Here is a 25,832-nt window from a genome sequence, read left to right on the forward strand (position 1 = left end):
CATATTTGTGTACTTGTGACATTTACTCTTATGATAAATTCCACAGAGAATCCACCATGCTTAATTCACCACTAGGCTTTAGGGCTTGAGTGTGACCACAGCCTCTGCACCCTCTATATAGGTCCATTTCTTATATTGTTTCTTATCTGCTTCCTCATCTTTTTCACAAATTAAAATGCAAATGGATTACATATGAACACAATTTAATTACTTATACCTAATATTGAGTTTTGTAAGAAATGCCCTTTAAGTACACCTCACATTGAGTTATCGTTAACCATAATAATTACACAATGTCGATCAATTAGGATACAAATAGGCAAAAAAACACTCCAATATTTTCTGTACAATAGACATGCTGATCATTGATCATCAGCTATGGACATATTACGTGTGCAAAATTCTTACATCCATGGCCAGCTAAAGACAGTTTAAAGACATGATGGCCCTGCATGCTATACAGTCTTATTGATTTCAACATGGTACAATTAACTCTGACTCTATAAAAGTAACGTGTTAGGCCTTGGCTGTCTGTTCAGTTCATGTCTTTAAGACAAGATGCTCAGCACCTTTATTATAAGAGTCGTTTAAAAAACTACAAGGTGATGTAAGGGGCCAGAGACATTACAGGCTCCAGCAAATGCCGTCCTGTCTACCTGTTAATGTATTTAGTCACCCACTTCAGGCGTGCACCGCCTCCATCTGCTATCCAGTTGCTATAAGTTTATTTATTGGGTCTATTTCAGCCAGAGATTTCACTTAAATATTCATCATTTAGCTCTCTGGGTAAATCGTATTTAATCAGCACAAGAGAGAAAATAGCATAATTATAGATGCCGGATGCCATTACATTCAGAGAAATGAAACCTGGTCTGAGACGTCCAGCCGAGCTTTTGATGAGGAGTAGATTGCATTACCAGCGGGGTTACTGTGAGGTTATTGGCCAACGGGCTGACTGCACCTTGTAGTGTCTGTGACCCCAATGAGCCGTAAGAGGATAGAAAGGGCTAAGCAACAAAACCTCCTCCCTTAGCTGCTCATGATGAATCTTTCATTGTACCATGGACATGATTAATGTCAGCGTAATCAAGCCACATTAATGCGCCGAGATGCAATGATCTATGTAAATAAACATGCTCCAATAAGCCCCGATCCACACGCTATTTGTGGATTTCAAATCCATTTGTCATACAGAAAAATGGCAACCTAAATACCAGCTGAGGTGCCAAAGGCTAGTATGCCATTTAGAATCGTACATCAGACGTGTATGATGAGAGGATTCTTCAAATTTAAGGACAAGGTATAAAGATGTGTGTCCAGGGCAAGAGGGTGACACTGATTGACATGCTCTCTTTTACCCTACTTCATAGTATTTTCTGAAACTGGGATGCAGTGAATAATTGAAAGGTGCAAATGCGAAAAAGCAGAAGAGGAGGGACATGAGTGAAACAGAGTAAGTGGTTTATTGGGGGCAAAAAATGTCAACCAGAAAGTGCACACAGTGCAACTACCATGAAACTCACATAATGAAACTGGCTAATATGCTATAAATATTAATATTTTGAAGGTGGCCCCCTGTGACTTTTCCTCCAGGTCCCAGTGGCAGTAACAGACCAGTGGTGTTTGCAAAATGATCTTTCTACATGTGCAAGGCCTATAGAAGCAATATCGTCATTCCGGGAAATGTATGTTGTATTACCTTCCAAAAATGTCACCAATCATCTGTAAAGACATAGCAGTACATTTATTATCATGTTTAAGATGTATTACATTTCTTAAATACAGGTTTCTTACAGCGTAGGGATAAATATGTGTCTGACTGCTAATAATCCAAATGCCGCGACACCCTTCCCATGATCAAACGTTCCCCAAATTGCTTTGTATGGAATTTAGTGCCTTGTGCATATTTGACCTGCGTTCCATTGACTTCTGTGGATGTCTCAATCAAAACCTTATCTTTATCTTGTTTATCTCATTATTACATACAAATGGGTACTGGCACCTTCATGACTTTATACCAAGTCCCAAACAGTCCTTTAAAGTCCATAAATAAGCGCATGGCGGTTGCAACGTTTCGGAGTCGTGGCTCCTTCCTTAAGTTTTGATTAACTAAGACAAGTTGGTGTGCAGTTGCATGTTTTAAGTCTGAACTATAGAGGATTGAGGAGCCTCTTACAGCACACGTAATTTCTCACTGGTCGGAAAGCTGTACATTGTTCATGTTCTATTGATATGTGATGATTTTCATTCGTTGGAAAACACCTCTAGTGATGGCTTTCACAAAAATATATTACAATTATCTATACAGATAAAATATTGATTGCCACATTATTAAGCAATGGCATATTGCTAGGGTATGCCACTATTTTAGAACTGGTTGTTGATTGACCTGTGGGAGTACCATCACTCCTAGAAATAATGGCTTATGCTGTGGTACATAGATATATGACGAACCACCCTCTATGCTGGAGAATGGGCTGGCATTGTGCAGGAAAACTGGGAAAAGAACGCAGAACTGAATTATGACACCATATTTCTCAGTATTAATAGGGGTCACAAAGTTCTCATTGATCATAAAGTGAAGGCACATCATAGCAACTACACATCCTCTGATAGTCTGGGGATACTCCATTAATTAGTGGTCTTTTGGGGGAATTCTACTGAATATTCACTCAACCAACAAAATTGCTGACATATTGCTATCAGTGGTTGACCATCAGATTGGCAAATTCCCATAAAATAGTTTATGGAGCAGATGTCTCCAATGAACTTTTTTAGATGCCGCTGTACTCATGCAGCATGAAATAACATGGCAAGAACTAATGTATGTTATAACTCTAAAATGTAATGTCTGGCACAGATTTCACCTTTTGTCTCAGAGAGGACTAACCATGAAACAAGCTAAATTATTGCAGTACACAGTGTATTAATTTGTATGGCCAGTTTTAAAGGAGTAAACTATTGATGTTTTCCATCAAAAGGAGCAAGGAAACAACAAGTTCCTAGTTCAGAATGAACATGTACCCACAATCTTGTGTATCCATAAGAAGTTGTGAATTAGCAACATACACTTTCCCCTCTAGGTTGGGTGGGGACGTGGGCTTTGAAGGTGGGTCAAATCTGGTTTCTTTTTCCTCATAGAACTGTGGTCACCCTTGACTGAGTCTTGTACAATGTACTGTATATATTCCTCTCCCTGCAACAGCCAATTTTGCTCTAAAGGAAGTGACAATTTAGTTCTTTTTTATAGGCACACTTAGCAACTCTTTTCTTGAGAAAATTACAAATCAGGGCTTATTTTTTGCTGGATGAGATGAATTTTACAGTAACAAGATTGTTGGCCTGGCAATACCTTATTTTTTAACTTTATAACTCTTTCTGGGGTGGGGATGTATAAAAAAAATTTCTGTTAAATATTTTTAACTTCTGGTTTGTTTTGCTGTTCACTGTATCACATAGATTTCAAGTTATCATCAAATACAAGCATGGATAAAATATTAAACCAAGACGATGGGGCACATTTACTTACCTGTCCTGTTGCGTCCGCTGATCCGGAATGTCCGATGAGGATTCGGAGCTGCCGCGATTGAAAATTCTATGTCATTAAATAGTTTGATTTTATGATTCACAAAATGTTATTGACTTTCTATAGTATGCAGGGTTATCACCAAGGTGTCAGCCACTGGAAACCACAAGGCCCATGATGTTCTCAGTAACTCCTCCTCCCTCTTATGTTCTGCTCCCAGTGATGATCTAACAGACTTTGATGCCCTGTAACCATAGTAATGATATGCGTAATGTGCCATCACTGCACATTACCTCACTGAGATGACATCTTACCACAACACTGGCCATACTGGATGAAATGCAACCAACCAAACTTAGTCGTGATCACATGACATGCCAAGGCAGATGCAGGACGTGTTGTGTATACACGTATGTGACCAGTGGCTATCTTCTGTCACGGAGAAAATCAATAGACTGATTTAAGGACCAGTAGCATTTTAATTATTCATCATAGTGTGTGTCCACAACCTTTTTCTGCTAAGGGGAGCAAAAATTTAAATCACAACAAATAACATATAAGCTTATATTTTAAGGACCCATTTATATATGAAATATGCTTTTTCCTGGAATACCTCTTTAAGTTCAAGTCAGTGCTCTGGTTGGTCACTTAAGGACATTCAGAGTCCTGGCTGTGTGCTTATAGTCATTGGGGCACATTTACTTATCCTGCCGCTAGAGTTCACCGAAAGTGCATTGTCCGTCGATAATGCACTGTGCCGCGTTTCACTAAGATTGTGCGACCGATATCCTGAATGTGTTGTTTCCCCGCCCAGGTCCGACAGAGTTCGCCATCTTTTTAGTGGTGCATGGAAGTGCTTGGGCTTGCAACACAATTTGAATGTTAAAACCCACTCTCAGTATGAATCAGTTGGATTGTCCGATGGCAAACCCCCAAATTTGTGTTGCATGGAAGCCAGGCTGCTGAATAAATCTACCGCATCATGATTCTGCCACAAACACGCTTCATTGTAGGCATAGTAATGAGCTGGTAAATTGAGGCCAAAAACTTTTATATTGGTGTGATTAAATAAAAAAACATTGTTTCTCTCAGTCTCAAAGTTCTGCACACGTTCTCTTTTTCAGATGCATTTTTGGAGCCAAAAGCAGGTATGGATCATAAGGGATGAGACAAATAATTGAAAGGTGCTGCTCTTCCTCCTACTTTTACTCCACTCCTGCTTTGGGCATCAAAAACTGCATCTGAAAAGCTGAACGTGTAGATGCACCCAAATGCTATGTTCACACGATGTGTTGCGTTCCGTTTTTTGTTGCGTTTAAAACATATACTTTTATTTAACAATAACATTTTCAGATCCATATTTGGGCATAAAAATGGATTGATGCAAATGCTGTAACACTTCATGCATACATCGTCTATAGACGCCAATGTTAAAAGTATACATTTCGCATGTTTTCCAAAAGGACATGACAGACACAGCAGCCCACGTTTTGATCCTTTTTTCTCAGTGAAAAAATGTGTCCATTAGCAGTAGGCAAAAAACGAGATGTGAACCCAGCCTTATTGTTGCTTATGGTTAGTTGACACGTGCCTATGCCTACAGAAAATTGGTCCTGCCTATATCATGGGGCCACTTTATATATTTTTTTTTTTTTCAGGGCCATTTTAAATTCCCAGTCCGCCCCTGTCGCAGGAGCACCTGTGACAGTGCTGCAATGATAGATTACCTTCTTGAAGATTTTCCTATCTGTACACAGAATCTTTACAGCTTTCAATCATTCAACTTACTGATCTCCATCTCACCCAATTATTTTGGTGAGTGGCAAACTCTAGGAAAAATCCTCATTGTTCCAAGAGTCTTCCATTTATAGAGGGAACTGTGTTCTTGATGCAGCAACAAATGTTTTGTACCTTTATACCTGTATGTGAATGGCTGTTTCTTTCTCTGCCTTTGAATGTGATGCGTTCTACACGTTGCTGGCCAATTGAACCCTTAGGTAGTGTTCAGTGAATGTAAATGGTAGCTTTCTTTATGAAAATATCTATAATATTGGCACACATGACTTTCCATTACTGAAGAGGTACTCTCTCTTTGGAGTACCTATCTTTTGCGCTACACAGACCACCCATTTACTTGAATGGATACTATGTAATACTCAGCTTCCCCTGTAGTAGTGCTATAGAGTACTGAACAGTACTTGCAGGGGGAAACTTGGTGATCAGCTTATTATTGAGAAGGCTTTCTATCAAACATAATAAGTCCTTTTAAAGAAAACCACAAAGTTGTTGTAGACAATGGGACACATTTACTTACCCGTCCGAGTCGCGATCCCCGATCCAGAATGTCCGCCGGAGTGCACATCTGCCGCGATCCACGTAGATCCTGCACCCGATATCCTGCATGTGTTGCTCGCCGCTCAGGTTCACTGGAGTTCACCTTCTTCTTCCCGGTGCATGTCAGTGCTTGGCTTGCGACACAAATTAGAATTTTAAATCCCGCGCTTAGTCAGAATCCGTCGGAGCGTCCGATGGCCCGACCCCCTGATTTGTGTCACGTGAAAACCTGCGCGACTGCGACACAATCCGATTGCATGCGACACAATCTCCGAAAAGTCAGGAAACCCGATGAAAATGCGGCCTCGGGACCGTTAGTAAATAAGCCCCAATGTGTTGCATTGTAATGCAACTTCTGCAACTGTTACACCTTAAAGAATACTGCTGAAATTATGCACAGCCACGCAAAAGTAGAGGCAAGTTGCACAACTTGAATTGCACGTAAATGCCATGTCAGAGGATAAAGCGTCTCTGTCTCGCTGCCCTACATGTGGTCAGTAATGGATCACATTAGCCATAATTTCTTATGCATGTTTCTGCCACTGACAAATTGTTAGGTGTTCAACTTCATTTGATACATTTTTATTTTCCGCCTTTTAGAGCCAGAAAGATGAAGATAAAAAAAGAAGTATCTAGCGGTGGACTCTGCCTCATCTTCCCATCTTGCCACTGACAATTAAGAAACCTCAAAGTAATTTTTGAAAATGTCACCATCTCATTTAGCAAAAGGCTAAATAATATATGAGGCATAATCAGCGTCCTGTGTTGCCGGTACAGCTATGCCATGTCATTAGTAAACCCACACTATAATATCCGAGTGTCACAGTTTAATTATAACATGTAATTAGTTTCCTCACTGGATCGCACAGAGTCACCTCCCCTGAGCTAAACAAAAGGTAAAAGAGTCATCGACCCCCTAACATCAATCAACTAACTGAAGGCCAACCAGAGTTAACATTAGATTCTAGCTAACGCATATAAAGATCTAGGGTAATGACTTGTCATACCAGCTGCTATTAAACTTCACAACACGTCTAAGTTGTAAGCTTCGTTACATATTCCAGCCACGCTACAAGTTTCATATGTTTGACTACATCAAGGAAGCAAACAGACAGCTGTCCAACCCCATTCATTATAGTAAACTTGAAAGTGCCCCACAGAGGCCTACAAGAATCAACCAATCGATTTGACCAAGAAGTTTTCAACTGATATCCAACACAAGGTCAGCCTTCTCATCCCAGAGGATCCCAGGCCAGGCTGTTTCTATATGTTTCCCAAAATCCACTAAGATGGCAATTCAGGAAGGCCATTTATTATTGACATTGGCACCTTGACGGAAAGCATCTCAAGTTGTGTGGAAAATCTCCTAAAACTCCTGGTCAGAAGTACTCCTAGCTACATACAGAACACTAGTGACCTTTTAAATGAACTCAAGACTGTAGGCCCACTTCATTATGGTACAATTCTGGCCATCATAGATGTGGAATCTCTATACACCGACATACCCCACAAAGATGGAATAGTAGCATGTCGGGCACACATGGAGAATCACAACCTACCAACAGAACTGGTCTACATAACTCATAAAATTTGTGCTCACCCACAACCATTTTTCATTTCGAGAGGATCTGTATGGGAACATCAATAGGTTCAAGGTGTGCACAACAGTATGCCACAGATATTTTTATGGCTGAACTGTAAGGTGCTTACTTATCTACATGCACCACAAAACCCATGATCTAACTCTGTTACATTGATGACACATCAGGACTACAGGTGGGGAGGTCCTGCTTCAATTCCATGAGGGTTACAACAACTTTCACCCCACCATCAATCTGAAAATAAGCTATTCAGATAAGGAAATAAACTTTCTGGATACCACAAAACAAATAAAAGACAGCTGCTTAACCACAACAATATTCCATAAACCAACAGCAGAACAGCCTACCTGAGAAATAACAGCTTCCACCCCAAACATACCAGACAGTCTATCATATACAGCCAGGCCATACGCTACAACCATAACTGTTCAGACAAGACAGATCTAGAAAAACACCTCCTGGAGCTCAGGTCTGAATTTCTCCATTTGGGCTAGAGACCAAAAGTGACCGACAGCAAAATAAGAAAAGCAGCAGCCATCAACAGAGACTTTACTCATATATATAAGTCATATATAAGGAGACCCAACAGGAGGCCAGGGTACCCCTAGTAGTCACTTACAGCCCACAACTGGAGATCCTATGTGATATTGCCAAGGAACTACAACTGATTCTGCATAAAGATACAAGACTAAATTAAATAGTTCCAGTCCCTCCTCTCCTGTTCTTCTGGCAACCACCAAACCTGAAACAACTGGTTGTCCGGTGTGCCCTGAGACCCCATCAGAAAATGGTACCTCTCCCAGGCTGAAAAGCAGGTGTAAGACATGTCAGCACATTCGCACAGGTGACCATGTACCTGTACCTCAATCACAGCAGGTACATAAGATCAAGGGGACATTTTCCTGCAGGTCTTCTAATGTGTTCTACCTTATTATGTGTCAACAGTGTCCAACCACAGGACTTTATGCTGGGGAAACATGCCAAGGACTACATCAGCGCATGAACTTGCACTGATCTAATATTAAAAATGAAAGGAAAGATCTCCCAGTAGCTGCACAAATTTTCCACAGATGACCACACTATGGAAGATTTGCAGATTACTATTTTAATGGGATATTTTAAGACACAGAGGGAAACAAAAGTATGGGAGTATAAATTAATGCAGAGATTTAACACCTTACATAGTGGTCTTAACATTCATGCCAGCTTCATGACCTCCTATCTCTGACCTGGGGGGCACAAGCAGATAATAGCCAGGGCTCTCTTATTATGCCTCACAGGTTTTTAGTCTGTTTATTGCCATCCTGTCGTAAATAAGATGTCCCGTATTTATCAATCTGTTCTTTTAAAGTTTTTTTTTAATATCCTTTGATTATCACTGCCTAGTGTGTATAAATAAAATCTGTGAATTTTTCCGTTTCATGCATAACATCATGTCTGACGAAGAGAACTAGTATTCTCGAAAGCTCACCATCAAATGTACTCAGTTTGCCTCACAGTTTTCTTCACTCTTCTTCTGCATTTCCTATAAACCTAACGGGGAAACCAATAGTTGCTCAGCTATATACTTATAAACATACGTCTGTAAAGATGATGTTAAGATAGACCATCAATATCAGATCGATGGATGATTGGTCCAACTGAAAGGTACTGCAAGCTTTTCTGACTTATTTAAACAGGATGAAGCTGCAATATGCTGCAGTGCTGACTATTTTTAGGTCATTTTCTGACATGTCCGAAAAAAGGGAGTGGCGGTAAAGGGGGTGTGGTGATTCCATAAAAAAGCCATAAAATATTGTGGTGCAGCAAACTAGACCAACTAATTGGAGGTGCAAAGTACAACTTGTCAGTCTTAGGTCCCTTTCACACTTGAGAGTTTGATGCGCTGAACTCGCATCACACTAGCAGCATATGCTGCCTGGATCGCCTGGCCCAAACGCTGCAAACCCAACTGACATTCTGAGTTCAGTTCTGGTTTGCAGCATTCAAGCCGGGCGATCCAGGACGGACATGCTGTGAGTGTGATGCGAGTTCAGTGCATCATACTCGCAAATGTGAAAGGGGGCTTATACTTTACCAGATCAATCATCCAGAATCAGACACAATGCTTAATATAGCACAGCAGAGAACTGTCCCATTCTACTCTGCACTAGTCTAAGGACTGACACATTAATATATCTCCCCTACTATGTGCAGGTAACAGACAGATGTTTTCCATTTATTTTGCTCCTCCAAACAACAGGTCAATAAAGGTGCATACAATCAATCCTCAAGCAATACTGAGGCGCTATTTTGATTGTGAGCTCATTAATATCAGATCGGGGGGATCCTACACTGGGGAATTTCATGATTAGCTGATTTTGAGAAGGGAGCTGGAAGAACAGTTACATTTTGTTTCTTGCAATGCAAGGGAATGGGAGGAAACAGAAGAAAAGTCTATGCTTACCCCTTTAGAGGGTGTTCCTGGCTCCTGTGGTGACATTCTACTACCAAAGCTTCTGCTGGCAGTAGACTTTAGGGCAGTGATGGTGAACCTTTTAGAGCCTGAGTGCCCAAACTTCAACCAAAAGCCACTTATTTATTGCAAAGTGCCAGCACAGCAACTTAAGCAGAAATTTATTTCTCCTTGTTCTTTGACAACTTTAAATCGTTCAGCCTCCTAAAGACACCAACGCAGTTGAAAGGAGGAGGGCAAATTTGTCTATCACTGTAGGAAGATTCTGCAGGAAGATTCTTTGAGTCCTGTCTGGTGAACTTCATGCTGGAGTGATGGCCTGGGTGCCCACAGAGAGGGCTCCAAGTGCCGCCTCTGGCACCAGTGCCATATGTTCGCCACCACTGCTTTAGGGGATAACATCACAGTCATTGCGTACATGATTTCTACACCAATCCCTGGCCTCAACACACATTCCTTTAAAGGACATCTACTGTTAGATTTAATGACGGTAGATGTCCTAAACTTGCTTGATTGTTATGTCTGTCAGGGGATAACCTCGCTCTTCATATGTCCAGGAATGGATATATTCTCCTAAAAAAGACTTTATTAAACTATTTATAGCTTACGTCACACTGTCTGATAATGTAGAACTCCTCTTCACATCCTGCTCCCGCCTGCCGTTCCGCAGATGTCTCTAACTATGGGTGTGACCCGGCTGCAATGAACACGGAGGGGATGTGCATACATTATCAGACGGGGGAGCCGAAAGGCCGCTCCGGTGATGTGGGCCGGAGCGCCTCTGGTTCATTTGAATAAATTAAATAAGTCTTTTTAAGAGAATCTGCTCATTCCTGGACATAAGAAGAGAGAGATCATCCCCTGGCAGACATAACAAGCAAGTAAGTTAAGGACTTACAGTAGATCTGATGTTGATGACCTATTGTTATAATACATAACACCATGCAGAAGGATGTTCCATGAGGGTACTCATTGCTTACTGCCTTCTCTTCAACATACCTATAGTAGCCATTACTTCAATTGTCATTCATCACATCAGAATTTCAAAATCAGTTTAGGACAATTCTTTCGCATCTAAACTACACTAATGCTACACAGTGAGATTCTTGAAAAGTGAGGGGAAATGACTAACAATATCTTCTATTACCACCTGGCAACCAGGATTCATTGCCCTATACCAGTAATGACAATACAATGTCATTATTGGATGTCCAAGTCATCTCACAATAATAGTGAAAATTTCTAACCACACTCTAGCCCTGCCAGATGTTTGAATGCACATATCCAGAACAGTGATGTTCACCTATTTGTCTATGCTTTATAATACACTGCAGATTGTGTTATAATTATTTTATGGAAAAATAAATGTAATTTGAGAAACGTCATGCTATTGAACACACAACATTGCTTGACTAAATGCATTTGATTCAAGTTGCACAACAATTTCTTTTTGCATCCCCTAAGTGCTTCTTCAGATGGTCAGATGGTTATGGCTGTATTTTATGATCTTGTACTTCACTATTCTGTGCAGGAGACATCTGCATTCACTGTCTTGGACACATCTAGCCCTGCTTCATACACTGTCACATGACCTCCTCCCCTCCCATGAAACATGTTGTAAACAAAGTCCTTTTACTTCAGATATACAGTATTGCAGCTTTGACAAAGACAGTGTTTTTATGTGTCTATTATTTGCTCCCTTGTTCGATAATAAGCAGCATATACCGTATATACTTGTGTATAATACACGAGTCAATTTAAAAAAAAAAATTAATATTCACCCTCCTGTGTCCTCGATGTTCATTGCGGCTCCCAGCAGCTCCCTATCCCCGTCGTGGCTCCCGGCAGCTCCCCGCGGCTCCTCGTGTCTCCTCTTCTATCTTCTCTAGCCGGCAGATTCATGTCCATTCGATCTGCCGGCCGTCGCACACTATGATGCGGCAGTGTCACCACTGATGACATCATCAGCGGCGACAGCGGCGCATCGTAGTGTGCGATGGCCGGCAGATCGCATGGACGTGACTCTGCCGGCTACAGAAGATAGAAGGGAGAAGGAGCCGCCGGGAGCTGCAACAGGGATCGGGAGCCACCGTGAGCCGCGACGAACATCGGGGACACCGGAGGGTGAGTATTAAGTTTATTTTTTTTTCTGCTTGACAAACTCCGGGGGGCAGGCTGTATACTACATGGGGGTTGGCTGTATACTACATGGGGGCTGGCTGTATACTACATGGGGGCTGGCTGTATACTACTGGGGGCAGGCTGGCTGTATACTACATGGGGGCTGGCTGTATACTACATGGGGCAGGCTGTATACTACATGAGGGCTGGCTGTATACTACATGGGGCAGGCTGTATATTACATGGGGCAGGCTGTATGCTACATGGGACTGGCTGTATACTACATGGGGCAGGCTGTATACTACATGGGGCAGGCTGTATACTACAGGGGGGCAGGCTGTATGCTACGTGGGGCTGGCTGTATACTACATGGGGGCTGGCTTATACTACATGGGGGCTGGCTGGCTGTATACTACACCCTCGGCTTATACTCGAGACAATAGGTTTTCTCAGTTTTCTGTGGTAAAATTAGGGGTCTCGGCTCATACTCGAGACGGCTTATATTCGAGTATATATGGTAATTGTATGTCGGAAGAGCAGGGGAGGTGAAAAGCATACGAAGGGGAACAGAAACTAAATAAGTGGAACAGAAGCTGATAACACTCTGGTCATCCATACTGACTGGTTTCAACTTCTAGTTCAGTTAGTTGCCCTTTTATGTTAAGACATTTGTAAGACATAGAACACAAGATTGATGAAAAATTATCTTTATACAATCATTGTCAAATGCAGTCATTGTAATCCCCCCTAACAATATATTTTATGACATCTACGTCCAGAATGACAAACTTCCCAGAATAGCTATAAAAAAATTAAGAAGTCAAAGTTAAGGTTGCATGTACATGAACGTATGCCCGCACGGTGACCTCTCCCCTTTTACATAGAAATGCACGGTGTACGGGCCATACTACGAGGAATGATAGGACATGACCTATCTTTTCCCCCGTGTATGGAACGGTTCGGTGTCAAACGTGTCGTTTCGTGTGGCCATTGCCATCTACGGGGGACGTATGTACGGCTGCAAGCTGGCGGACGTACATACATCCCCCATACGGTAGTCTCAATGTAGCCTAAGGCACGCTTAAAGAAGTTCTTCCTTAGAAACAACTTTTCATCCTCATATCCCCCCCCCCCCCCCCTACACACATCTGACAGTATACTGAATATCATTCTGCACTTCCTTATATCATACTTTCTTCAGTGGAAATTCTCCTCTCCATTCTGACTGTCACATTTTCTCTGCTTTCCCTCTTTCCTCTCTGCAATCTTCAATACAGCATTACAGGACAATTTACAAGCAGAACCATCTCTTAAAATACAGAAGAATCTGGTACCTGTGATGGGTGACACATAGATCCATAACCTCACTGGGGCAGATTCACACTTCTGCTCAGCAGTTTTTTCAATAGAAAAAAACATATAAAATATATACAATCTTCTCTGCTTCATATATGTTTTATGAATTTATATGTTTTTTGAATTTTTATATATTTTTATATGTATATATATTTATATGTTTTATGAATTTTTAGTATTTTATGGACTTGTACTACTATATTTTCTCGCCGTCACTCTTTACTGATGTTGGGTGAGACTCCCCTGGGACTAATATATACATTATATATATATATATTTATCTAATAGAAAAGAGCAGGTAAGTGACTGGTGAGAAACAGAAATCGGTTTGTGGTTTGGACCTTCTCTGAATGGGGTGACTAGTATGAATAAAGGGATTTTTTTGTATATTGGCTACCACTGTATTAGGATGTATAAGACTTTTGACAAAGTTATTGACATCAGTGTGTGATTAGGGATAGTCCTCATTAGTGTAAACACTTGTTGTGATCTATCCAGGACCTTTCAGTGATCTACCAGTAGATCCTGGTCCAGCTGCTTTCTTCTTAGTGGGAATGCTTTTGGGACTTCTGAATATCTGCATCTCAAAAGTGGCAGTAAGCTGTAGTACATATGTCTCTGTACTGCATATATTCACTGCTCCAACCTTAATGGGGAATGTATTTCTAAATTGGCTTGTTTTTATTCTTTTCTTTTTGTGCATTTTTTTTGCCTTATTGGAAGTTTTTGCACATTTTTTGTGCCTATGCCGGTTGTCAAGAAGTTTGTTGGTGTGTGTCTAATCTATCTTTGCAAGACAGATGTTTCCTTTGTATTGTGCCAATTTTACCCCCATTTTTGCACAAATTAACACCTTTTTAGGCGCAATTCCATACAGTACCACCACTAGTCATACTCAGATTTCGGCTTTGTGCAATCTTTTCCAATGGAGCCTGTAATTGTCATACAAAAAAAGAAAAAACAAAGAGAGAAACTATACAAACACATGCATCACAGGCAACCAAAGCCAAAGATAGATTCCATCGGAAGAAAGAGCAAAAAACAAGTACACAAGGAAAGCCACAGAGAAAAAAAAGATACATGTGTTACATAAGTTTCATAGTCTCAATCTGGGTGTCTTTACTTCCTGTGCCCATCTTGACCTCCCCTCTACAGAGTTTTGTTTCAATTCATTGAATAAGTGCATGTTCTGTGGCTGCAACTCAAATCTACGGCAGCAATAAGCTGGCATACTTTTGAGCTATAATTTATATTCTTTTCCGATACAAATTATAGTAAATTTGCCAGACAATGCCCCATGCCCCATGTAACACACCCACTTTCACACATTTTATCCCAGAAGTGAAAAATACACAAGAAAAAATTAAACTTTTTTTCTCTCAAATCACAATTTACCACTCTGAACTCAGATGCGACATAATTTTATACCCTGATGTCTACAGAATATGTGAGCTTGTAACATTTAGGGAATTCATAAGAGAAAAGAATATTTTTGCAAAGTCAAGGGCCTTTTTATTTTTGCATAAAAAAACCTATAGTACTGAAGCCAAGGGTGTGGGGCAGGTCAGATGTAGGAAATGAGCCTAAGTGCCTTCATTACAATGGCACGCTCTGTAAAACTGACCAATTCAGAGTGAATAGAAATACGTGCTGCGCCTGCAAGCGCTATTCCATCCTAAAGCGATCTTCATCACTGTTTATAAAAGCCAGGATAAGCATGGAGGAAGATCTTAGTAAGTAGGAAGAGAGCAGCAGCCACGCTCCCCTGGAAGCACTTCTGTAAATTTAACAAAAGAAAAAAACAGGAGCGATAATAAAAAAAAAATTGTCTAGATCCCAGACTGGTGTGCTGCAATCTGGCTGTTTCCATGGAGACATGTCGGCCTGTTCACATGGCAACATACCTGCAGTCCACTATTAAAGTGATGAGATGAGCAAGATAGTAGATGCATATGGATGCTTATAACCCTTTGCCTGCCAGATGATCCCCCGCTCCTTAATATGACCATAAAAAGAGCTCTCTTTTAATGGTCAGAGCCTGGCGCACAGCTTCCCTGATCCCACAGAGAGAAAAGGAGATTGTATAGCAAATAAATATTAATATCACAACCCCACCACTTTCACCATATAACCTCAATGTCTCCGCTACGGCTTGGGACAGGTGACTGCAGCAAGGCAACTGAAGTGACAAAAATATTATTTGCAACTCAGTATGAAGAGGACCATGAACTTGTTAGATTGGTAGATGAGAAATCTGCTCACTCGCTGCTTAATGGTGCCCCTGTGAATGAATCTTGGGATGTGTCAGCGCTGCTGCATTAGGAGATGAGGAGTGCTGAGCATTCTGTGCAAGCACATCCATACTAGTGAGGTTTACACCATTATATTAAACAGAACCTTGAATGTGTCACAATTGTCAAAGTGCAAAATATATAATATTATTACTTAATTTTTTTTCTACTTGGCAAGAAAATGATCATTATTCACTTTCCATAATATATTGGTTCCTAAAAGGGCAATTTGTATGCTTTAGTAAACTTGACTTGAAGATTAATCATTGAGAAAAAAAAAAGAATTGAACAGTGCCTATACTCTTTGAATAAGTATGTCTCCTCATTCATGAAGGTGAAATAGAACTCCGTAGACCCACTTTTAGCTGCTCTAATTTTGCGCCAAAAACAAAAGGAGTCAGAAAACTAAAAGAGTAACAAATTCACAAGTGGCGCCACAATTTTGAGCAAAAAAAAAAAAAGTCTTGAATGTCAGAAAATAACCAAAATAGTGGTGCCGACACAGAAATAAGAGGCGCAGCAAGAGAAAATTCTGCCAGTTTTCTGTTTAATAGGCGATAATAAATAGCCCCTATTAACTCAGTGTACAATAAAGGCAAAAAGACTAGAGGCGTATATATATATATATATACACAATAACTAGAAATTGGTAAAATCCTTGAAAAGGCCTGAGGTATTTCTCATGTCCTGGAATCATTATACGCAACATTTCTGTAGACTTTAATGTGTTAGATCAAGCCAAAAGAAAGACTTCCTCCATACTGTGTCCTTGAGCGCCAGCGTATGATAATGACCATGCCCCATTGCCCCAATGGATACATCAAGAGGTTTAGGTTTTTTGTGTAAAAACCTGCAAACCAAAGTTTTAAAAAAGTACAGAGACACAGGGCAGGAACAACGCGCGTCTTCCAACTTTGCCACACCCTTTTATGCCCCCTCCACACCCACATGGCATAGTTGCGATTATCCCAGTGCTTCTACGCCAGAAACTGTTGTTATCCAGGGGACATTATACTTACTGTGTGTGATTGTGGTATTTCGAGCTGGAGACATCAGGGGCAAAGAAGTCACCATGACATTTTAAACCTGATGCAAAAGAATTGTCTCTTGTAAGAAGTCCATCAGCATGAGCGCTAGGACTGATCTGGTTACCACAGAGAGAAGAGTGATGTCTGTGTCTGTCTGACAGCCTACATTTTTTGTGGTATATATTTATGTATGTGGTTTATTCTTTGAATGTGGTTTATTCATTCATACCATTGCTGGTATATTTGTGTTATCTTCACTGCTGGTACATATTTAGGTTTATGTTTGTATGTGCGTGTAGATTATATATAGTGTGTTTAACCCCTAGGCGCACCACGACGTTATACTACATCAACATGGGGAGAGAAAAAGAACTGGACCGCACATCCACACATACCACAATGATCTAATGCCGCTAGGCTACATTATATAAACGAACGGTGAGTTTTACATCTGTTCACACATTGTGAGCCTTTTTTTTCCCGTTCACATGGTGCGGTGTTGCATGGCGTCCGCCGCTTCTGTGGTGCGGTGCCGGTGGGGGCCCGGGCCCGGAGCCATGGGGGCTATGCCCGCCAGTATGGGTACTGGGGGGCAACCGGGTCTTGGTCCCTGCCGGCGCTGTGCTGCGGCGGGGGTGGACGCCATGTGACGCTGCACAAAATAGCGTAGGGACCCACCATAAAGAGTTCACCGTGAAGTGGTTGGTGGGCTTACACAATTTGATCAAAATGTTACCAAGAACCTCGAGTTCGTTTATATAATGTAGCCTAGCGGCATTAGATCATTGTGGTATGTGTGGATGTGCGGTCCAGTTCTTTTTCTCTCCCCATGTTGGTTATACTACATCCCCGGGGCTAGATGCTTAGCGCACCGGGACGTAGTATAACGTCCAGCTTCTGGGACCGGCTCACGAACGGAGCCGGTACCAGAAGCAGCGGCTGTCAGCTGTCTATTACAGCTGACACCGCGCTGTAACACCCGCGATCGGAGCCGACTCCGATCGCGGGTGTTAACCCCTTACACGCCGCGGTCAAGCATGACCGCGGCGTGTAAGGGTGTTCCTGCTGTGGATCGGATCCCCCGTGCCGCTTACCGGGGGATCCGATCCTCTTCTGGGCAGCTCCGAGGACTGGCATGTGCCCCGGAGCTGCCCGGTCTCCATGGCAGCCAGACCCCTTCCGGGTCTGACTGCAAACTGTCTGAGCATGCGCAAGCTTGCTCAGACAGTTTACACTGCTCTACAATAAAATGGTATTGTAGAGCAGTGTATTGAACTTAAACCAGCGATCAGAGCATCACTGGTTTAAGTTCAAGTATGTATAAGTAAAAAAATGCAAAAACACTTAACACTACACATTATGATAAATAAAAAATAAATACATAAAATATAAGCCCCTAAAATGTCACTTTCCCATAAAAAAACTTAATACAGTATAAAAAACATAAAAACACAAAAAAACCTGCATATTTGGTATTGCCGCGTCCGTAAGAATCTGCATAATAAAACAGAATTGTTACTGGACCCGCACGGTAAACGCCGGAGGAAAAAAACGCAAAAAACGTTCCAAAAAAAGATAATTTTTAATTAATACCCTATAAAAAATGCTCTAAAAAGTTATTTAAAAAATTTTATGCACTCTAAAATAAGCCCACTAAAAAGAACAACTGTTCTCGCAAAAAATAAGCCCCTAACAAGATTTGTCAGCCAAAAAATAAAAAAGTTATGCATATAAAAAGATGGTGATGCTAAAATGAACAAGATTTTCTCCAAATTAGTTTTTATTCAGTACAATTGAATAAAATACACAAAACCCCCACATATTTGGTATCCCTGCGTCTGTAACAATCTGTATAATAAAACAGAATCGTTATTAGATCCGCAAAGTGAACCCGGTAAAAAACAACCTAAAAAAACTCTCTCTGAAAAAGATGATTTTTTTATTAATGCCCTTTAAAAATGCTCTAAAAAAAGTGATTTTAAAAAGTTACGCAATCTAAAATAAGACCACTAAAAAGAGCTATCATTCTTGCAAAAAATAAGCCCTTAAACAAATTTGTGAGGTGAAAAATAAAAAAGTTATGCATATGAAAGACGGTGATGCTAAAATTAACAACAATTTTGCCAAATTACTTTTTATTCAGTAAAAATGGGAAAAAATAAAAAATATATATAAATGAAGTATTTTCATAATCGTGGCGACCCATAGAATAAAAATAATGTACTATTTTTATGGTATGGTTAACGGACAAAAAAAAAACACATAAAAATTTTCCTAAAAATTGATGATTTTCATTTCCTCCACCAACAAAGAGTTAATTAAATCTCACCAATTAGCTATAGAGGCCCCAAAATTATGTATTAGAAAAGTGCATCTCATGTGGCAAAAAAATAAGCCCCTATAGGTCCTCAATAAAAAAAAGAAAAAAATTATAGCCTGTACAATGTGACATAGCAAATCTGATTTGGATGGCGCCTCCTTCCCTTCTATGCCCGGCCGTGCGCCCACACAGCAGGTTACCAGCACATATGGGGTATCGGTGTACTCGGGAGAAATTGGGTATTAAACTTTGTGGAGCCTTTTTTCATTTAATCCATTATAAATGTTTAATTTTCCACCCAAAATGAGTGTATTGTGAAAAAATATTACAATTTGCAGACTCCACCTCCATTTTGTTTTAACCCCTATAAAACACGTAAAGGGTTAACAAACTTCTTAAAAGTGGTTTTTCATACATTGAGGGGTGTAGTTTCCACAATGGGGTAATTTATGAGTGTCGCTATTATTTAGGCCTCTCAGTGTCAATTAGAAGTTGAGCCGGTCCATCTAAGTACGGGTTTTGGCGATTTTACAAAAAATGTGAAAAATGGCACCCAAATTCTGAGCCTCATAACATTCTAGTAAAATATGTGGAATCTTAAAAAAACCATGCCAACATAAAGCAGACATTTGGGAAATGTAAGTTATGAATTTATTTGGGTGCTATGACTATCTGCATCAAAAGTAGAGAATTTAGAACGTTGAAAATAAAGAATTTTTCAAAATTTTTGCCAAATTTTGTTTTTTTTCATAACTAAACGCAAAAGATTGCATCCAAATTTTTAAACTAATTTGAAGTACAATGTGTCACGAGAAAACAATCTCAAAATCCCCTGGATATCTCATAGCGTTGCCACGCTATAACCACTTATAGTGGCACAGGCCAGATTTGAAAAATGGGGCCGCGTCCTTTAGGCCAAAAGAGGCTGAGTCCCCTAGGGGTTAAATATAGGTAAGTGTTGTATATATATGGTGTATGTGTGTATATGTGTGTGTAGCTAATAAATGGTATGTATGTGAGAAATACATATGTATGAATGTATATATGCATGTATATGTATGAATGTATATATACATATATGTGTATGTATCTATACATATTTGAAAAAAATCCAAAAATAGGCATCAAAGTTAAAAGGTGTAGTTTATTCCAATGTAACGTTTCGGTGGTGGCACCCAACTTTCTCAAGCATTGTATACATATTTGAATATCCTCAAGTATAAAGTGTGGGAATTAGAGGATTTAGGTATAGATTCAAAATTTGGACTTGGGCCTATTGGTGCGTTGCTAAAATGAGAGACATGTCAATCATGCTGGGCCAGGAAGGGAGAAGCTGAAGGGAAGCAACCAAGCGGACTCACCTGTGTATTTAGGCTCTATTCTTGGGGTGGCTTGGATTAAGTGAGGAACCTAATTGTCAATCATCTAAAAAGCCAGGAACTACTGCACACTGTTACTAGTTGTTGGTCCAGCTCTGGAAAGCTCTACAATAACTGCATATACTTGATTCGTAGATATCTTCAGCCCATTAGGGGTATTCCAGGAATAAGCATAATTCATATTATTAAATGGGTCATTAAAATATAAGCTCATGTCTAATTAGTTGTTATTTAAAATGTTGCTCCTCTTAAAGGAGAAATGTTATGGACATACATTTAATGCTACTGGCCCTTTATCAGTCCTGTGACTTTGTCCACGTGGAGGAGACACAGGACAGAAGATGGCCACTGGTTACATGTCTGTATCACATGTCCTGCACCTGCCTAGGCAGGTCATGTGATCATCACTACATTTGGCTGTAGTCGGTGCATCCAGTATGGTCGGTGTGTGGTTAGATGTCATCTTAGTGAGGTAATGTGCAGTGATGGCAGTTACACATCATTACTATGGTAACAGAGCAGGACAGTCTGTTACATCATCTCTGGAGGCAGAGCATAAGAGGGAGGAGGAGTTACTGAGAACTAAAGGACCGTGGGAGTAGTAGTTTCCAGTGGTGGCCATCTTGGTGATAACCCTGCATACTTTAGTCCATAACATTTTGGGAAACATAAAGTCAAACATTGAGTTTTGTTTTATACTCATTTATTTATAGCATTATAGGTTTTGTGTGTTCATATTGCCAAAATACCCCTTTAAGCATCTTTAATCCTTTCAAAACTGGCCAATGTAAATATATGTCAATTGGTTGACAAGCCTACCAAGCCCTCGCCATACGCGGTCAGTTCCGGGAACTGCTGTTACTGAGAACTGAAGGATCATAGGCGTTGTAGTTGTAGATGGTGGCCATCTTGGAGATAACTCCACCTACTTTTGAAAGCCCTTAAAATTTTGTGAATAATAAAAGCAAACTATTTAAGCTCTGTTTTGTGATTAATGACATTGAGTTTTGTTGTATTCATTTATTTATAGCATTATGGGGTTTTGTACAAGACGTACATATTCCCAGAATACCCCTTTTAAGCAAAACACTGATATCAGAATATCTTATAAAAGCAAATTGCACTAATGAAAACATATCAGCACATTTGACTGGGGAATATTTTTTTCACTCTACAGTATTTTGAGTACCAGTCTAATTTAAAGCACACTGTGACCTTTCCTAGCTTTTATCTAAGATGCCACTGTTGTTTGTCCCCAATTGTCCATTCTCTGCTTTCCCTTTCCTGCTGTCCTGACACACTACATGTCTACCTTTCTCTCTTTTTCAGTAGCCCGATTTTTCTCATATAGACTATATTTTCCAGTTTGACTCAATGATGGAGTTGTTTCTTTGCTTCTTGTGCGCTTAGCCATTTAATTAAAGCGATCCATATTGAATTCATGTCCAGATGCCTTGACCAGCGGAGTCAGACCCTCATTGGCATGCCAGCTGCTCGGTGCTTAGCACGGCTCCTGCATACTAATCAAGCAGCGAGCAGTCATTCATCAGCCCATGATACAGCTCCAGCATCTACAAGCACTTATGACATGTAATTGGTGGTGCATAAGGAAGCCAGGCCACATTAAAAACCCTACAGATAGTCAGAGATAAAAATTAATGACTTTTGCTTTGTGTAATCCAGCATGCGTTGGTGGGAAAAGGGAGGGGGGCTGGGATTAATAAGAGCACAAAGGAACAAAGCCTGACTTGCTGTTGTTTACGAACTAAACAATACAAATTTTCGGCACGGGTGAATTAGGACCCCTTGCAGATTTAGCATATTTATGCTAAAGAAAAAGAACTGTCTTGATGGGGTCCAGCAGGGCAGCCTGGATTTCTATTATTTTCATTAAGTACAACTGAGATTATTATTGTGCTGTGGGCATCCAAACAGAGTAGCTATGAAATTCCTTCCCTAAATGTGCAGAATAATGTGAATTTTACAAACAGCTGCAAAGATTCATTTATTAATAATGCTATTTATACCTGTGCTAGTTTCTCCAGAATTCATTAGGGAAATGTACAGGATGAACCTGCACACTGTGGGGACTCTGTGGAGGAAACATTTTTGTGTATAAATTTAGCCTGTATAAGAGAGCAGCAGTTAAGGGGCCTCCTGATACCCTGGACCCTTGAATACTAGTTTTCTGTGAAGTTCCAGTGGTGTGCTTAAAAAGATTCCAGCCTATCCAGCAGTTGTTTAAAGGGGTTGTTCAACTGAATCTAAAAGCTGCTTTGCATCTGAGGATAACCCTGTCTTTGCCACACTAAAGTTATTTCGAGTTAGGGAAACAGTCAAACTTAACTTTCTGCAATGTGTTCTTAAACAGAGGTGCATAGTGACTATTAGGAGCTTCGTAACAGCATAGCACAGATTGGGGGTCATTTACTAAGGACCCGATTTGCGTTTTCCCGACGAGTTACCCGAATATTTCCGATTTGCGCCGATTTCCCCTGAATTGCCCCGGGATTTTGGCGCACGCGATCGGATTGTGGCGCATCGGCGCTGGCATGCACGCAACGTAAATCGGGGGCGTGGCCAAACGAAAACCCAACGGATTTGGAAAAACCACCGCATTTAAAAAAAAAATCTGTCGTGGAGCTTGCACTTACCTTCACTCAGCCCGGCTCGGTGAACTCCAGCACGTTCCGATGCTGGATCGCGAATGGACACACCGCTGGATCGCGAATGGACCAGGTAAGTAAATCTGCCCCATTAAGCTTTGCTGTGTCCTTAACTCCAATTTATCTCTATGGGAAATCTGGAAATAGCACAGAAAAGCCAAGTTTCAACTATTTTCAACTCTGACCACCTTTGTATGTCAACGGCAGGGATATTCTTATTTAAGCTACAAATGGCTCAGATGGGAATACCCTTTAATATAAAGTATTAAGATAAAAAAATTATACAAACCTATCATTTCCAGCACCAACCACCCAGTTATGATAGTTAATGAAATTTTCACACCTAACTGCATTAAAGAAGGTTTTCATTTTTGTTGGCAAACACTAAAATAATTTTTTTTCTTCTTTAAAAATCCAGGAATGAAATTCAATTCAGATAGCTCTCCTAATGTGCATTAAACTGATGACCCATAATTAATTATGTGTGTCCTCTATGGCATTAGTTGGGGTTTGTCACCCAGAATCCTCACCCATAACCTGTTTTCAGAGACTGAGAAGGGTGATTTCTTCACTGCTTGATAAGCATAGTGCCATAAATTGTCTCATTTTCTGGCCGCTTCAGTGGCAAATTAAGGCTAACATGGCCTCAGGTCTGTATTGAGATTGTGAGTCCTCCACAACAGAAGCAATGGCCTACCCTGCTCAGGGCCGATTCTAGCATATTTGCTGCCTGAGGCGAATATTAAAATGCTGCCCCCCCCCCGCTCCCTGTTAAGTAAATCCTTAAACTTTATTAACAAGTAACATCCCTACAGACAGCTCCCTGACACTGTGTGACTGACTACAGGATCTAAGAGGCATTAGTGGCATCTAGTACCTTATAGATGACAATCTCTTCCATCAGTAGGACTTTATTCCGGGTTCTCCAATCCATGACGTATCACTGCTGAATTCATGGCCGGATATCTTCAGCTCCGTGCAGCATCTCCACCCGGCGTCCCTAAAAATACCACAGTCACTTACAGTATAAAGTCTCCTGGATAACAACACTGTGCTCCTAAATAATATATACTCCTCACAACACAACTGTCCGCATGCTACCCCACATATAAAACATCCCTTCATTATAAAGGGATAAAATCTTGCCCCACATATACAGCCCCCTCCCAGCTTAGTAATATACTGTATCCCATATACATCCCCCCAGCTTAGTAATATACTGTATCCCATATACATCCCCCCAGCTTAGTAATATACTGTATCCCATATACATCCCCCCAGCTTAGTAATATACTGTATCCCATATACAGCCCCCCAGCTTAGTAATATACTGTATCCCATATACAGCCCCCCAGCTTAGTAATATACTGTATCCCATATACATCCCCCCAGCTTAGTAATATACTGTATCCTATATACATCCCCCCAGCTTAGTAATATACTGTATCCCATATACCTCCCCCCAGCTTAGTAATATACTGTATCCCATATACATCCCCCCAGCTTAGTAATATACTGTACCTGATATACATCCCCCAGCTTAGTAATATACTGTATCCCATATACAGCCCCAGCTTAGTAATATACTGTATCCCATATACATCCCCCCAGCTTAGTAATATACTGTATCCCATATACATCCCCCCAGCTTAGTAATATACTGTATCCCATATACATCCCCCCAGCTTAGTAATATACTGTATCCCATATACATCCCCCCCAGCTTAGTAATATACTGTATCCCATATACATCCCCCCCAGCTTAGTAATATACTGTATCCCATATACATCCCCCAGCTTAGTAATATACTGTATCCCATATACAGTGCTCCCAGCTTAGTAATATACTGTATCCCATATACATCCCCCCAGCTTAGTAATATACTGTATCCCATATACAGCCCCCCAGCTTAGTAATATACTGTATCCCATATACATCCCCAGCTTAGTAATATACTGTATCCTATATACATCCCCCCAGCTTAGTAATATACTGTATCCCATATACATCCCCCAGCTTAGTAATATACTGTATCCCATATACAGCCCCCCAGCTTAGTAATATACTGTATCCCATATACAGCCCCCCCCAGCTTAGTAATATACTGTATCCCATATACATCCTCCCAGCTTAGTAATATACTGTATCCCATATACATCCCCCCAGCTTAGTAATATACTGTATCCCATATACAGCCCCTGCAGCTAAGTAATATACTGTACCTGCTATATGCCCCCCCCCAGCTTAGTAATATACTGTATCCCATATACAGCCACTGCAGCTTAGTAATATACTGTACCTGATATACAGCTCCCCAGCTTAGTGATATATTGATATATAATATATACAGCACCACCCAGTATAAAATGATTCTGGCCCCATATAATATATACTGAATCCCCCCCAGTATAAATTAATTATAGCCCCAAATAATATCTATAGCATCCCCCCCCCCCAGTATAAAATAATTATAGCCCCAAATAATATCTATAGCATCCCCCCCAGTATAAAATAATTATAGCCCCAAATAATATCTATAGCATCCCCCCCCAGTATAAAATAATTATAGCCCCAAATAATATCTATAGCATCCCCCCAGTATAAAATAAGTATAGCCCCAAATCCCCAAATAAAATATACAGAACCTCCCCCCTGCCCCTAGTATAAAATAATTCTGGCCCCATATAATATCTATAGCATCCCCCCAGTATAAAACAATCATAGCCTCAAATAATATATATAGCATTCCCCCCA

The 25,832-nt window shown here is 40.6% G+C and overlaps 2 long non-coding RNA genes across 3 annotated transcripts in view; one reads left to right on the top strand and one right to left on the bottom strand.

The window, feature by feature from the left end:
* Positions 1-25,832, bottom strand: part of LOC140070628 (uncharacterized) — a 559,504-nt gene that overhangs the window by 27,067 nt on the left and 506,605 nt on the right. The window lies entirely within an intron of this gene.
* On the top strand, positions 3,869-6,898 carry LOC140068901 (uncharacterized). The gene is made up of 3 exons (XR_011848618.1): positions 3,869-3,936; positions 5,185-5,341; positions 6,461-6,898. It is a non-coding gene; the product is annotated as an uncharacterized lncRNA (long non-coding RNA).

Source organism: Engystomops pustulosus, chromosome 7 (assembly GCF_040894005.1).
Source record: "Engystomops pustulosus chromosome 7, aEngPut4.maternal, whole genome shotgun sequence".
Lineage (NCBI taxonomy): Eukaryota > Metazoa > Chordata > Amphibia > Anura > Leptodactylidae > Engystomops > Engystomops pustulosus.